General features: G+C 35.0%; 1 protein-coding gene across 1 annotated transcript in view; it reads left to right on the top strand.

Annotated features, from left to right (window-relative positions):
• LOC149242763 (uncharacterized) overlaps positions 1-15,556 on the top strand; it is a 51,030-nt gene that overhangs the window by 7,890 nt on the left and 27,584 nt on the right. The gene's annotated exons all lie outside the window — the stretch shown is intronic.

The following is a 15,556-nucleotide window of genomic DNA, read 5'->3' as shown; positions in this document are numbered from 1 at the left end:
TATTTCATAAGTGGTAGTAGATGTTGTTCTTCATGAGCCGATCTTTCAAAGCTTTTAAGTGATGTTGAGATACTAAAGATCTGGTGCAGACTGTAGTTGAATTGACACTTCCATTGTTCCATAGGTGACACGTGACATATGATAACTTTCATGATGATGTACTAGCACACTCAAGAAATGACTGTTTGTTTCATTCAAGTGGGATTGTTAATGATTTTTGCATAAGAGATAAATGCATGTTCATTGAATTTCAAGGAAACTATTTGGACTTGGATTCTAATCCAACTTACCCTAATCAAACAAATTGTGATTTATTGAATGACATTCCTTCCAAAGAGTATGAAATATGTATTTTTTTCCCCTTTTCCCTAAGGTGAACATAGTGAACATCTAGGTGACACCTACAAGAATTAAATCATACTAGATCGAGCACCCAATGAGATTTCATTACGAAAAAAACATAGTGAACGTCTAGGTGACACCTACGAGAATTAAATCATACTAGATCGAGCACCCAATGAGATCTCATCATGAAAAAAACATTTCAAATAGGCCTGTCATAAAACACATTGTCAGTGATGGATAGAGTAAAACACAAACAATGACATTAGTTAAATATATACACAAATTTTACAATTTTTATAAAAGATTGTGTTTATAAAGTGGAATTAATGACAAATTTTTTTAGGTCTAGAGTATGTCTTAAAATCACGACATTAGTTAAATATATACACAAATTTTACAAATTTTATAAAATAATTGTGTTTGTAAACTGGAATTATTGACATTTTTTTAGGTTTAGAGTATGTCTTAAAATCGTTTTTGTTTGGCTAAGAGTTTGAGTTTATGAGACAAAGAAACAAGTTAATGGACGTAGATGTAGAGGCATTTCAGGGTAATTCGAGGGTCATGGTTTTCTAGAATAACTATGGTGAGTCAACCTGCATTATGGCTTATGGAGGGTCATGGTTTTGTGGAATAATACGTTAAAAAAGAAAAAAATAGACAAAAATATTAAATTATTATGGAGAGCAATTCACTAAATATATTTCAAATATGTTTTTAACTAAATCATAAAGAAAACAAGAATTTTGTTTATTAAATTCTAATTGTTTAATATTTGAGAGATTTTTAAACCTACTAAATTGATTTATACATTGAAAAAAGTAATTTAAACAACACAAAATTACAATTTAATTAAAAAATAAATTACTTAATTCTAAAAAAACTAAAAATTAAAATAGTTAATAATAATCGTCATATAAAATTTAAAAAAATACATATATAAAATAAACATTTTTCTAAATTTTAATTTTCTATATCAAACACAAAAAAAAAAAATAATGATTATATTTATTAATAAATTAAACAAAAAATAACTCATAAATAAACACTTTTCTAAATATAAATATAGTACACACCACATATAAAAAATAATTATTATATATATATTCAAAACAAAACTAATATATTTTTATAAAATAAATATAAAAATAGCATTTAAAAACAACTATTAAAAAATAACATTTAAAAATAATCATGACTGAAAAATTCAATTCTTTAATTATAAGTATGATTAGAGTACTATTTAAGGTTTCTAAAATGTAAACCAATTGATTAATTTGGAAATAATATTAATTTTGTGTACTCTTTATAATTGTAAGTATAAACCATACCAATCCATTTACATCAAGTTAATTCATCATGAAAACTCACTTCAAGTTCAAATCTTCGACTATTATTGATGATCAAACTCATCGCCCACTCAGAGTACAGGACATACCTCAATTTCTTATTTAGGATAGAGACTTATATTCTATTCTAATATCGTGAAGTTTCTAGGAGCAAAATGTCCAGATAAGATATTAATAACATTTTCAAAATATTATAAGCCATTAAAAACACGTTCTTCACTCTTCATACCATGTTATGCCAGACGGTCATTTAAAATTTTTCAACATATTTAACGATTAAAATGGCTTCTGACGGGCAAAATGCCCGTCAAATTCCAACCTTGCTATCAAGGACCTTTTGAAAACAATCAACCGATTCTTGTACGGATCGGTTTTGTACAATGCTATCAAGGACCCTTTAAAAACAATCAACTGATTCTTGTACGGATCGGTCTTGTACAATGCTATCAAGGACCCTTTGAAAACAACCATTTTTTTTAAAGTAATGATTTATCACTGGAGAAGCCTATTTTTTGACCAAATTTCTAATATTCAAGCCTATGGCCTTGCTATTGCTATGCAATTCATGGTAATGTTATATTCATCATCTTACTTAAATTTTTAACGTTACCATGAAATGACTCGGGGTGTTTGAGAGTAGTTCCAAACTCATTGAGTGGAGAAAGTAGAAATTTAGATCCCACTCAAAATCTAGGAGACTAAACAGTTTTATAGGATTTCAGGATTTGGGGATTGCAATGTTTCGATTGGATTTTGTCATGTACGAGGGTATGGAACTAGCATATAATCCAAAGCACCAATCCCTCTATGTATCTTGATGTTAGTGGCATTGATTGTAATTTGTTGAACTCCTCTATCATGATCCTACTAAAAATGTACCCATCACTCAAACAAAATCTTGAATTGACATTCTAAGCATTTTCTATCTTATTTTAATGCTTAGAGGGTGATATTGATGACGAAGATTCCAATATAGGCAAAGATTTTGATGATATGTATGTATTGGTTGTAGCATGTTTTTTTTTTTTTAATGTTAGAGGCCATCTAGGGCCTTTTTGTTGATGTATTTTCAGTTCAGAGATGGATTGCACTCAGTGTTATTTTGGTTATTTGCACCCTTACAAGCTATATAAATGAGAACATTTGTTTATTCGTGTATAAATGGTTTGGATTCATATGGATGCACATTACGTTTTTTGTATGTTTGTTTAAGTTTGAATGTTAAATGTGTTTTTGGTTAACCGGTTTTTTGGTCCAGTTTTTTTTCACCAGTTTTGGTCCAGTTCCAATCGATTCCCAGTCCAAGAAGCCTACAGGTTTGATGATTGGTCCAATTTTGATAACATTTATTTGTAATGCATATGGCTTATTTCTTTCAAATGTTTCATTTCCCTATCACATTAATTAATAGTCAGAACAAAGCTAAATATGATCTTCAACAATGCAGAAGATAAGTATTACTTGCCATTGGAAGGAACGAATGCTTCTTCCTTGAAGCATGGTTGGAGTCATCACTTTATGTTTCTTGTGTCACTTTGAAGATGTAATTTGTGGTGACAATAAGATTGTCTATTCAGTTTTGTGCAAGTGAGTGACACCTTCAATATTATCTTAGTCATATGAAGAAGGTATGGGTTATTGCGTGTTTCTTTTGATAAGTAAACATAACTTACCATGAGAATGAATAAATGTTTCGTCCTTGAATTATGGCTGAAGATATCACTTGATATTTCTTATATCACTTTGAAGATGTAATTTGTAGTGGCAATATGTGGGACATCCAAAATAATTTTTAGTCACATGAAGAAAGTATAGGCTTTATTTTCTCATTAAGAAAACATCATAAATGTTGTCATGTTGATGCCATTTTTTGGAACCATTAAATCTTTTGTTGATTTATGTTGTTTAATGAATGAATGTTGGTTGTATGTGAGAAGGCAATTGTTAGTTTCAAGAGGAATAAATGGAGGATTAATGTGAAACAAAATCCCAAATTACGAATATGTGAGAGTATTTTTGACTTAAAATGATGGAAATCACACTTTGTTGGTTCCCAAGGTGTTTTAAATACAAAAATGAGGTTAATTACTATTTTAGGATTTTAAAGTATCTTTCACCCAATTGTTTGGATGATAACACTATTTTACCTTCGTAAATATATCCATCATAAAAAAACTTATTTCAGCATTAGAATACTATAAACTTTACGATAAATTTGCATTATTGATTGAATACATTAGAGATGTTGTTTTATGAAGTTTTCTTCTTCAGAAATTAAATTTACATTGTTAAGTTATGGGTATCCATGGATATTTTTTGGAGGCATGAGAGCCTTTTGTTTTGCAATTAGGCTTCCATCTTTCTTGTTTCAAGTAGAATGCCATGTTGACAAGAAATTAAAATAATGGTATGCAAAAATTCTTGAAATAATGATATAGTAGAAAAGATAGATAGAAAATTTGGAGGCACAATGCAACAAGATGTATCATTTGGTTATTAATTTGGTAAGGAGTTTGTAATCAACAACTTCTTTGAAAGGATGTCGATTGGGTCATCTCCAGATGAGGGAAATGAAGAAGAGTTTGTTCAACAAGCCCTTGGAAATGTGGAAATGGAATGCTTGGCTCAAGAGATAATCTATGGAGGAACATATTGAAGCTAACAATGAACATGCTTTCACTAACATTTTCTTATGATTTGCAAAGTAATTTTGATTTTAGGCTTGTTTAATAGGATATATACAAAGTCAACACTTTTGGTATTCCTTTGTGAGGTAAAATCAAATGCTTTTAATTGGATTGTCTATTCTTAATAGTGACAATAGGATTGTCTATTCTTTTTTGTGCAAATGTGTGACATCCAAAACAATAATAGTCATATGAAGAAAGTATAGGCTTTCTTTTCTCATCAAGAAGTCAACATAAATATTGTCATGATTGATGTCATCGACTCTCTATGGTTTTTGGAAGCCTTGGAATCTTTTGTTGATTTATGTTCTTTAATGAATGAATGTTGGTTATATGTGAGAAGGCAATTTTTGGTTTCAAGAGGGAGAAATGGAGGACTAATGTGGAACAAAATCCCAAATTACGAATATGTGAGAGTATATTTGACTTAAAATTATGGAAATCGCACCTTGTTGGTTCCCAAGGCGTTTTAAACACAAAAATGAGGTTAATTACTTTTTTAGCATTTTAAAGTATCTTTCACACAAATGTTTGTATGATAACACTACTTTACCTTCTTAAATATATCCATCATAAAAAAACTTATTTCAACATTAGAATACTATAAACTTTATGATAAATTTGCATCTTTGATTGAATACATTAGAGATGTTGTTTTATGAAGTTTTCTTATTCAAAAACTAAATTTGCATTGTTAAGTTATGGGTATACATGGAATTTTTTGAAGGCATGAGAGCCTTTTGGTTGGCTTGGCAACCATTTCGCATCCTTTGTTCTTGGGTTTCTGTCAATTGGTAATGTCTAGGGCGTGGGATATAATTTGTGTAAATAATGGTGTTTGTTGTCACGTGAATTGTTCAATGTGGGTTGAAGGGCTCCTATGGGTTGGTTTTCTTGGGTGTTTGAGAGTCTTTTGTGTTAAGGATCTTATGTTTTGTGTGAATATGAGTATTTGTTTAATGGTGTTGGAGAATGGACCCTCTGTAGAGGCCACTACAACCTCTGTCCAATACTTTGGTGCTTCTATTGAGTCTAAGGTCTGTGTCATGAGCATTGGGGATGATATAGTGGGTTGGAGCTTTGGTTCTGGGATGTATGTGTCTGGTCTTTTCTCTTGTTTTTTGCAGGCATAGGTATACATAGTAGGTACTCCAGGTGCACCCTCCCGGTCTTTGTCATGCCGTCACATCAACGAAATCATTGTAGGTAGGGAGAGGGAGCAATGGTCCAAGAGGGTAGAGAGGAGTGAGGCTTTTCTCTCATGACTCGGCTGCCACTTACTTCAACGCAATTCTGCTAGAAACAAGGAAGGAAATTCACAAAATTTAGACTCAAGCTGGTGTGGAGAGACAATCCCACTTAGATTTAGAAATCTTAGAGGATATGTTGACTTGGCTTCTTAAAATTGGGCACACAAGGGGTAGGAAGAAGCAATATCAGAGCTCAGTGGCCCTGCATTAACAAATGAAGACATTGTTGGGTTTGTTCCTGAAAGACAAGCAAGTGGAGCGGTCTTAGAGGACAAAAAAAGAATGCTCATGAATCAATGCGTATGCTTGGACAAGATTGATTCTTGCCTTGCCCATGTGGAGGGGCACATTGCAAATGTGAATTTGATAGTGGAAATTTGCTAGATCCTCCAGATTTGAGCGTGAGGGTACCAGCAACAATATCTTCTTCAGATAATGGTTAATGTTCTTAGTGGTTGGATTTGTAGTTCTATGTTCTTTTTGTTTTGGTTTTTCCTAGTCAAAAGGGCTTTCGGCTTTATGATGTACTTAGTTTTTATTACTCTGTGTTGGTCATGGTGTAGTGTTCAATCTTATGAATTTTGTGGCCATGGTGTGGTGTTTAGTCTTGTGAATTTTGTATCCAGGGTTGTATGGAAATATGTAAGCCAACTAATGGTAATGGTTTGAGGAGGATTAAAATCCTCAGGGTGCATTTTGGAAAAACTATGTAATCCCGATTTTTTGACATTACAAAGCATTAATTTACAAAAAGAAAGTTGCAAGTTGTAAGTTTTTTTTTTTTTTTTTTTTTTCAATAAGAAAAAAACCAACATATTTTCTATTAGTAAAACAATGTTTATAGATACAATATATGACACGTTCTTATTCATTCCTCTTGATAGCTAATACAATTTAAATCTATGATCAACATAGCATTGTATGTCCTGTAACCATATCTGAGATATACATCTTATCCATTTTGTGACTATGTACATCTAATCGTAACCTATAAAAAATTAAAATTGTAGCAAAAATTAGTCTATCAGGTAGCCATATATAGATGCCTTACATCATATAAGCACATTAAGTTGGTTTTCTTTATATATATTTTGTTAGTAATAAGAATGTAATTGTAACAACATTTTCGGTAAAAATCACATAAAATAAAATCTCGTCGATGCATTTCGAACCAATCAATGTGGTTCATCTTCAGGACAAGATGAGGAATCAGATCTTACGGAGTTCATCTTCCTTATATTAAAGGGACCTCAGATAAAATCGCGAGGATCCTGAAAAAACATAATATTCCTTCTTCTTTTTGACCCCTTCGCACTATTCGAAATTCTCTTCATTCGGCCAAGGACCCTATTAACCCTAAGGATGGGAAGGGTGTTTATATGATTCCTTGTTCATGTGGGACTCCTTATATTGGTGAGACTGGTCGGTCAATAAATCAAAGGATTTGTGAGCATGCTGCAGACATAAAGCATGGAAGGTCTCACTCCTCCGCATTGGCTGAACATGCGGAAAAAACCAATCATCACATTTGCATAAAAGAGACAAAGGTTATCACTAGGATTGACCACTTTCATCATCGAAAATTCAGAGAGGCCTTAGAGATCGAACAAAGGCCCGTTAATCTGAACATAGACAATGGTTGGAGCATTAGCAAGTGTTGGATCCCTGCTCTTTCTTCCTAGATTTTTCTTGTTTTCCCATTTATCTTCCTATTTTTTTTATAAAATTAAAATTAGTTAGTTGATTAATTAAATAATTATTATTATCTCAAAATTGTTATTGAAAATGATACTACTGTTGGAAATAATACTGAGAGGGGGGGGGGTGAATCAGTATTATCACATTAATAAAACTTTTTCATTTCCATAATCAGATTCATATATGCTACTTCCACAACTCCTTATGATTAAGTTAATTAATCTTCAATGAGTGCATTAGAACTTTATCAACCATATTATCAGTTAACAAATGCAGTAACATAGAATAGATCATCACACATAAGGCACACACATGAACACCATGATATAAGGTGGAAACCCAATGCAGAAGAAAACCACCCGCTGCAAGTCATCGCAATCTTCTTCTGAATAAGAAAATCCTTTTACAATATTTGTACTGGTGCAGTCTTATACCAGTACGGGAGCTACAACCCCCTTTGCTCTTGTACTAGCCGATCCATTTACTAGTACGCAGGCTGCTACCTGCTACAATGCTCCAAAGATCTCCCTTAGCTTTTGTACTAGCTTAGATACTAGTACGTAGCCGCTGGCCTACAATCTTCTCTCTTCCAGGTACCACGTTTCATCAATTTTCAGATTGGATACACTTAAGCACAACACATAATCTGAAAGGCCACATTTCATCCAATTTTCATACTGGACCCAACAACAACTTTGAAGCTCATAATCAAACAACCTTTTGAATCACCCAATCACAAGATCCATACATATACAATGATATTATGAGAGTTATCAACCAGATCTAGTACATCAGATCACATGAAGATAAGTCATTTTAAACCGATCCATTCATCCAACAAAACTGAAGTTAATCATAATCATTCACTCAATCACTGCTGTTATCTGAACATAATACCAGAACTAAACATCACTTCAACAACCCAGATCATAAAAATGATAAACAAAGATTTTAAGAGAAGTAAGCAGCTTCACCCATGTACTGCCTGCTTACAGTACGCACTCTGCTCAACTGCTCGCCTGCTTACGTACGCATTGTAGTCAACTGCTCACCTGCTTATGTACGCACTGTACTCAATTGCTCACCTGCTTACCTATGCTCTGTGTCCATTGAACTGCCTGCGGACCTCCGCACCCGCAACCCCTCTGTTCCTGCGTACCGGCGCACCTGAAACTCTTCGTGCCAGCGTATATATGCACTTCTCTTTCACTGTACCTGCGTACCTTCGGGCATAGATGATTTCAAGACTTCAAGAATAACCCAGACAGTCAGATCTACAGATCTGATCATGCGCTGAAGAGATCTCAATCCATCAGTAGATTCACCGTATTTAGATCTAGACATTACTCCCAAGAGATCATAATATTTCAGATCTAGCTCTCATAAGATGTTCAACCCAAAAACATGCTCAAGCCAAATGATCTCCTTTGCTTTATATAGGCAAGCTCTTCCTCAAATCATGGATCAATACCACGGGCCAAAACCATAATAACACAATACCGTCGGCTAAATACCAAGGGTAAAACATAAGAAAACCCCACGTGTGCTTTTTCTTTTCCTTAAAATAAGGAACTGGGGGTACGCACCTCATGAACAGGATAACCGCGTGTATGTACGCACTTTATGTAAGATATACCTGCGTGTACGCACCTTAGGTAAGGTATACCTGCGTACCCCTTATTTTCTTCCAATCCGAGAGACTACTCATTAATCTTTGCGACTGACTGGTTGTACTGTGATCCATTACCTGTATAGGTTGCCATCAAGGACAACACTTTAGCCATAATGCCAACAATCTCCCCCTTTGGACTTGATGGCAAAGCTTACTAAGAACTTGCTATTTGATTCCTTTGAACTGTACAGCATCTATGTAATATGTCACATCTGATATCTCTTCTGTAGATTCATCTGAATGTATATAAGTGAAATGTTCTTCTATGAGTGGGTTGCCATCAAGTACAACACATGCATCATAATGCCAACAACTACTTAATATTAAAATAAAATTATTTTATTAATTCCAAAATAATATTAGTTATTAATTTAAAATTCTGATTAAAAGTTTGTTAATTAATTATTATTATTATTACTGTTTTTGTATTTAAAAATTCTTATTGATATTATATCTGTAATATAATTTAATAATACTAATATTATTTAATATTAATTGAAATTATTTTATTTATTTCTTAATTCAAAAATAATATTAATTATTAAATTAAAATTCTTTTTAATTCTGGGTCAAAGGCTTAATTTGTTATTTCAATTTTTTAGTCAAACTAGCCGTTATTTCTAACGGCTAGTTAGCTGCTCCCTTCATCTATTTATTCCATTTCCTAGATCTGATTTCTTAGCTTGTCCTAAAGATGAACCACATTGGTTGGTTCGAAATGCGTCGACGTGATTTTATTTTATGTGATTTTTATCGAAAATGTTGTTACAATTAATATGGATCACAAAAGTCTAAATTCTACAAGAATGTAATTATCTTTCAACGTTTCAAATCCAAACAGGGATCCATCATCAGGACAATTACTAAATGATGATAGAAGAAGAGCTTAGTGAGAGGCAGCTCTTCTTGCTATCTTTATTCTGAAATTTTTGAGTAAAATGGCTTCATTCCATGTATCCCCGCCGTATAGGGATATAATTTTGGATTTCAGGTATTTTTGGTTCATTTCTTTTAAGTTGAACTTCGGAGTACTCACAGCAATGATCATACTTGTCAACGTTTCAAATCCCAACAAGGATCCATCATCAGGATAGTTACTGAATGATGATAGAAGAAGAGCTTAGTGAGAGAGCTCTTCTTCTATCATCATTCAGTAATTGTCCTGATGATGGATCCCTGTTGGGATTTGAAACGTTGATAAGTATGATCATTACTATGGGTACTCCAAGATTCAACTTAAAATAAATGAACCACAAATGTCTGAAATCCAAAATTATATCCCTGTACGGAGGGGATACATGGAATGAGACCATTTTACTTGAAAATTTCAGAATAAAGATAGCAAGAAGAGCTGCCTCTCACTAAGCTCTTCTTCTATCATCATTCAGTAATTGTCTTGATGATGGTTCTTTGTTGGGATTTGAAATGTTAATAAGTATGATCATTACTGTGGGTACTCCGAGATTCAACTTAAAAGAAATGAACCACAGATGCCTGAAATCCAAAATTATATCCCTGTATGGAGGAGATACATGGAATGAGACCATTTTACTCAAAAAATTCAGAATGAAGATAGCAAGAAGAGTTTCCTCTCACTAAGCTCTTCTTCTATCATCATTCAGTAATTGTCCTGATGATGGATCCCTGTTGGGATTTGAAACGTTCACAAGTATGATCATTATTGTGGGTACTCCGAGATTCAACTTAAAAGAAATGAACCACAGATGCCTGAAATCCAAAATGTAATTATTGGTGAAAAGAAGAGGATGTTATAGTTTTAACATCCATGCAACCAACATCAAAGATATGACCATGCACGAAATAACAACTTTGGGCCAACATATTCACATATCTAATTTTTCATGTTTGTTTTTCAAGAACTACTTCCTTTTCTGACATTTTAATATGTTGGATATATATATATATATATATATATATATATATATATATATATATATATATCTCTATGAACAATGTAAATAGATTTGAACATGGTTAATATTATCTAATTCTTGTATGATGATTTCTTTTATATATTGATGTTATAGTTTTCTTTTGTTGTATTGGTGTAATAGTTTTCTTTTAAATTAAATTAGAGAAATAATGAACTAGTGTTAATGCATCACTATTTTTTCTTTTATATATTATTATTATTATTATTATAATGGTGCAATAACTTAATTTCAAACATACTTAAATAATAAAATAATTAGAGCTAACTCAACTATTACAAAGTGGGATAGAGATGTAAACACATTTTTATAAAAAGTAATGACTTGCATAATTAACACCTATTCCATTTTAGAATGCAGATTTCCACAGTGTATGCAACCTTATTGATCGCTATTATGTGACTATATGAGCCCATTCTTGGTCGTCTTCACGTAGCTCATGGGATGTCTGATTTCATCCGAAGAACTATTGGGGTTAAACAGGGTTGTCCACTGTCCTCTACCCTATTTGGAATCTATATTGATGAGTTGAAGGCATTTCTACACGAGCATATCCAGAACACTGATGGTTGCCTTCTTCACCAGGTTCTGATATCTATTCTACTCTTTGTTGATGATGTGGTCCTCCTCTCCTCATCCCTAGAAGGGTTACAAAGGTAGTTGGATTCCTTAGCTCTGTTTTGTGATCATCGACAGTTGATGGTCAACCTGGGTAAAACCAAGGTTATGATCTTCATTTGAGTGAAGAAAACCTTAGATATTCACTTCCTATTCAGAGGGGAGGAGATTGAGATCACCAACACGTATACTTACTTGGGGGTGAAATTCTTAAGTCCTCGCTTCAGTTTGCGACCAACGCTTCAGCCTCAAATCAACAAAGGATATGGATCCTTAGCCCTTCTCTTCCAGGACATCTCGTTCAAGATGAGCTTCATGGACACCTTGATCTGTCCCACTGTTCTATATGACTTAGAGATTTGGGGACTGCCTTTACTTGAGTTAGATTGGGCTTCAGCTAAGAGAGTCCATATTCTTTTTCTCTGCTGCATCATTAGATGCAAACTGACAGTACCACAACACATCATCCTTGCAAAGTTTGGAGCTCAACCCTTTCTGCTTGAGACAATCTTCAGATTGGTTTCATTCTTGCATCGTGTCCAGGGCTTTGCAGACTCGATAAAGAGTAGGTACCGATATCCTTACTTGGAATATTTCTCTTCTGAGACTATTGCCCGTTCTACTCCCTCATGCCAGGCCAAATGTTGGTTTATAGGATTTTAAGATCTATTAGAGTGAGTGGGAATTCATTTGGATTGTCTACCTCCTTTCTGATATTCCTTAGATGCTCCTGGTCACCTTTTACCTACTAGACATGAGCTAAACAAGATCATCAGGGAGGACAACTACAAGCAGTTCATCTAGGTCACCTGGGTCAATCCTCCAAGACGGTTGCGCCCAAAGATGGCCTTCTACATTGAGCACTTCTTGATGTTGAGAGATAGGCTCATTGTTTAACCCCAGTATACGTTTCACCACTGGATGCATGCTCTTTGCATTCCTCTAGGCCAGTTCAGAGTAGGTTCTCATAGACTTCGGGTAGAGACAAACCACCAGGTGGATAGAGCAGACAAAATTTACGAGGTATGTCATTTACAAGAAGTGGAGACCGAGGTGCACTTCACTCTTAGATGCCCTATCTACTACGAGATCAGAGGAAGGTTTCATTGCTTGTTTAGAGATTCTCAGACCCTCGTTGACTTTTTTAGATATCTCGATCAAAGATGTCTGGCCCTATATATGCAGGAGGCTCTTAGGTTCCATGTGCATATTCTTCAACCTCCCATCAGACCAGACCCCACACAGAGGATCACGACATGTTTCAGGGTACTACCTTCAGACAAAGGCAACAAGAGACCAATTGATATCAGTATGTATCTAGACTCTAGATCAGTGAGGATCTGTGGGACCTCACCCTGCCACACGAGATCTCAGCAGCAAATCTCTTCCTAGGCGATGGACTAGGTCCTCCAGACCTCAGTAATGCGCGAACTCCCCAAGGAACAATTTAGTGGACAATCTGCACTTTCCAATGGCTTTTCATCAGGCCAACAAACTTTGTTGAGTTTCTTCAATGTTCTTCATTCAACCTCGAATGTTAAGAGAGATGGGTTTAATCCTAAAACCTTTAGCTCCTGGATCTTCTCCACTAGGGATAGATGTTTGTAACACCCTCCTCCCACATCTACCCAAGCAACCGGCCAGCCGGGGTAAACATGCGACGAGAGACCACTATGATAAGATTCAACCTCCTTGGTGACTTTAAGGAAATGGAATCGACAAAACATCACATATAGTCATCCAACATCATCCAAATAACCTTCGGGATACAAATCAACCACTTACACTGCCTATCCCTGGGTCCCACTGTTGTTTGAGAGACTTAAGGGCAGGGTAACGCTCCCTAGACACTGCCCAGGCGAGTTAGTTTCAGGACTAACGCTCCCTAAACACTGCCCAGGTGCTTTATAACGCTTCCCAGACACTGCCCAGGTGAGTTAGTCTTAGCACTAATGCTAGCATTCCGGGATTTGAGCCACCTTTTTCAACCCAGAGCCCGAGACACTACCCATAATGGAATGATCACTTAGAATTAGTAAGGATGCAAGGAAACAATGATGCAAAAGCAATAATATGAACAAGATCATCACCAGACCCCTACTAGCCATGATAAACATTTCATCAAACATATCATCAACATGTAACCTACAGGTGTAAACAACAAAATCAAGTGTATGGATCTCATACTTATCTGAGAATCACTATGAACCATTGTTCCCTCATGCCATTTGTTGCATTATCCTCCATTAACTCATAAACACATTATCCATTCATATACAAGTAAAAACATGCTGAGAGCCATACATAGTTGTTGTCATGAAATGTGCATATAACCAGCATAATAGGAACAGAAATACAATAAACATATCAGCCATCAAATCCATAAATACATCAATACCTTTACACATGAAAATCAAAGGAATGGATTTCTCATTAATGAATAAAATGAACCAACTGGAGATGGGACTACCACGTTCCACCCAACTGTAGAATGGTTGAGCCAAATCTCTCTTCAGCCATTCACCCTTATGCCATATTCCAAGCATGAATGTGGGATCTCATAGAACACATCAATCAAAACTCATCCAGGGCTTCCAGAGGCCATCCACCTCAACCCATCAAACAGTGATTCCACCTCACGGTCGGACATCACCAAAAAACATCATCATATTGGTCTCCATCCAAGCCTTCCAGGGCTTCCAGAGTGTTTGTCCAACCAAGGATTCCAGAACTAGTAACTCAACCCACAACTTATGCAGGACTTCCAGAGCGTTTTTTCAACCAAGGCTTCTAGAACTAGTAACTCAACCCACAACTTATACAGGGCTTCCAAAGCGTTTGTCCAACCAAGGCTTCTAGGACTAGTAACTCAACCCACCAAGGGATTCCAGAGCATTTGTCCAACCAGGTCTTCCAGGAATAGTAACTCAACCCAAGCTATTACAGGGCTTCCAGAGCGTTTGTTCAACCAGGGCTTCCAGGACTAGTAACTCAACCCAAGCCGTTACAGGGCTTCTAGAGCGTTTGTTCAACCAGGGCTTCCAGGACTAATAACTCAACCCAAGCTAAGGAAACATGAGAACCAACCAAAACAAAGCAATGAAAGTAAACCCACAATCACCATGGCTATCCAGGAAATGGAAAGGCTAGGCAATCCTCCATGCCAATGACAGATCACAACCAAGAAACCATATGCATGTGCAATGCATGCAAAAACTAGGGAAGAAACCATACATGCAACTCGATACCTGCAAGAAAATATGATGTAGTCTCTTGCACTTTCCTGCTCTTCCTTTGCCTTCTTGCTCCAAGAATCCGAGTATGCCACACCCTCCAAGAGTGCTCCAAGAAAACTCTAAGTAGCCAAGAGTATGAGAGAGCTCCAAAATTGAAGTAACAAAAGCTTACCCACTGATCCTCATAAGCCTTTTTATGAATGAGGCCTTTATTTTATTCATTTTCCATTATTTTCCTTCATTTTCCTCCTCACATGCAATCTGTGACCTTTCACCTTCTTTTTCTCCTAATTTACATTATTTTAATAAATAAATGTGCCAAAATTCATTTTAATGCCTTAGCCATTGCCTTTACCAATTTCTTTAGCCATAAACAATCATATGAATACCCCCTAGGATGTCTTGACCAACATTCAGCTTGGAATATGTGTCCTAGTCATCCGTGGTTATTGTTTTTAACATTTATTTCATGGAATTTTTACCAGGGCTGTTACAATGTTGATTTACTTCATGCATTGTATTTTTTTTAGGAGACCGTTTGGTTCTCTTGCTTTGTATGGACATCATTGTACTCAACAATACATTTGACCTACTTTGTCATCATTAGCTAGACATAAACATAATTATCTTATATTATCTAGCTTCCTCTATATATATATAACAGATTGATAATTTTTTATATTTGATAAAAAATATATATATTTATACATAAATCTTTGTTAAATGAAAATCCATGGTTATTGAGAAAT

This window comes from Pinus tabuliformis, chromosome 8 (genome assembly GCF_031772625.1).
Source record: "Pinus tabuliformis cultivar Carrire ecotype Pingquan chromosome 8, CPIR1, whole genome shotgun sequence".
Taxonomy (NCBI): Eukaryota; Viridiplantae; Streptophyta; class Pinopsida; order Pinales; family Pinaceae; genus Pinus; species Pinus tabuliformis.
The sequence above is the reverse complement of the archived record's forward strand: the minus strand, read 5'-3'. Positions and strand labels throughout refer to the sequence as shown.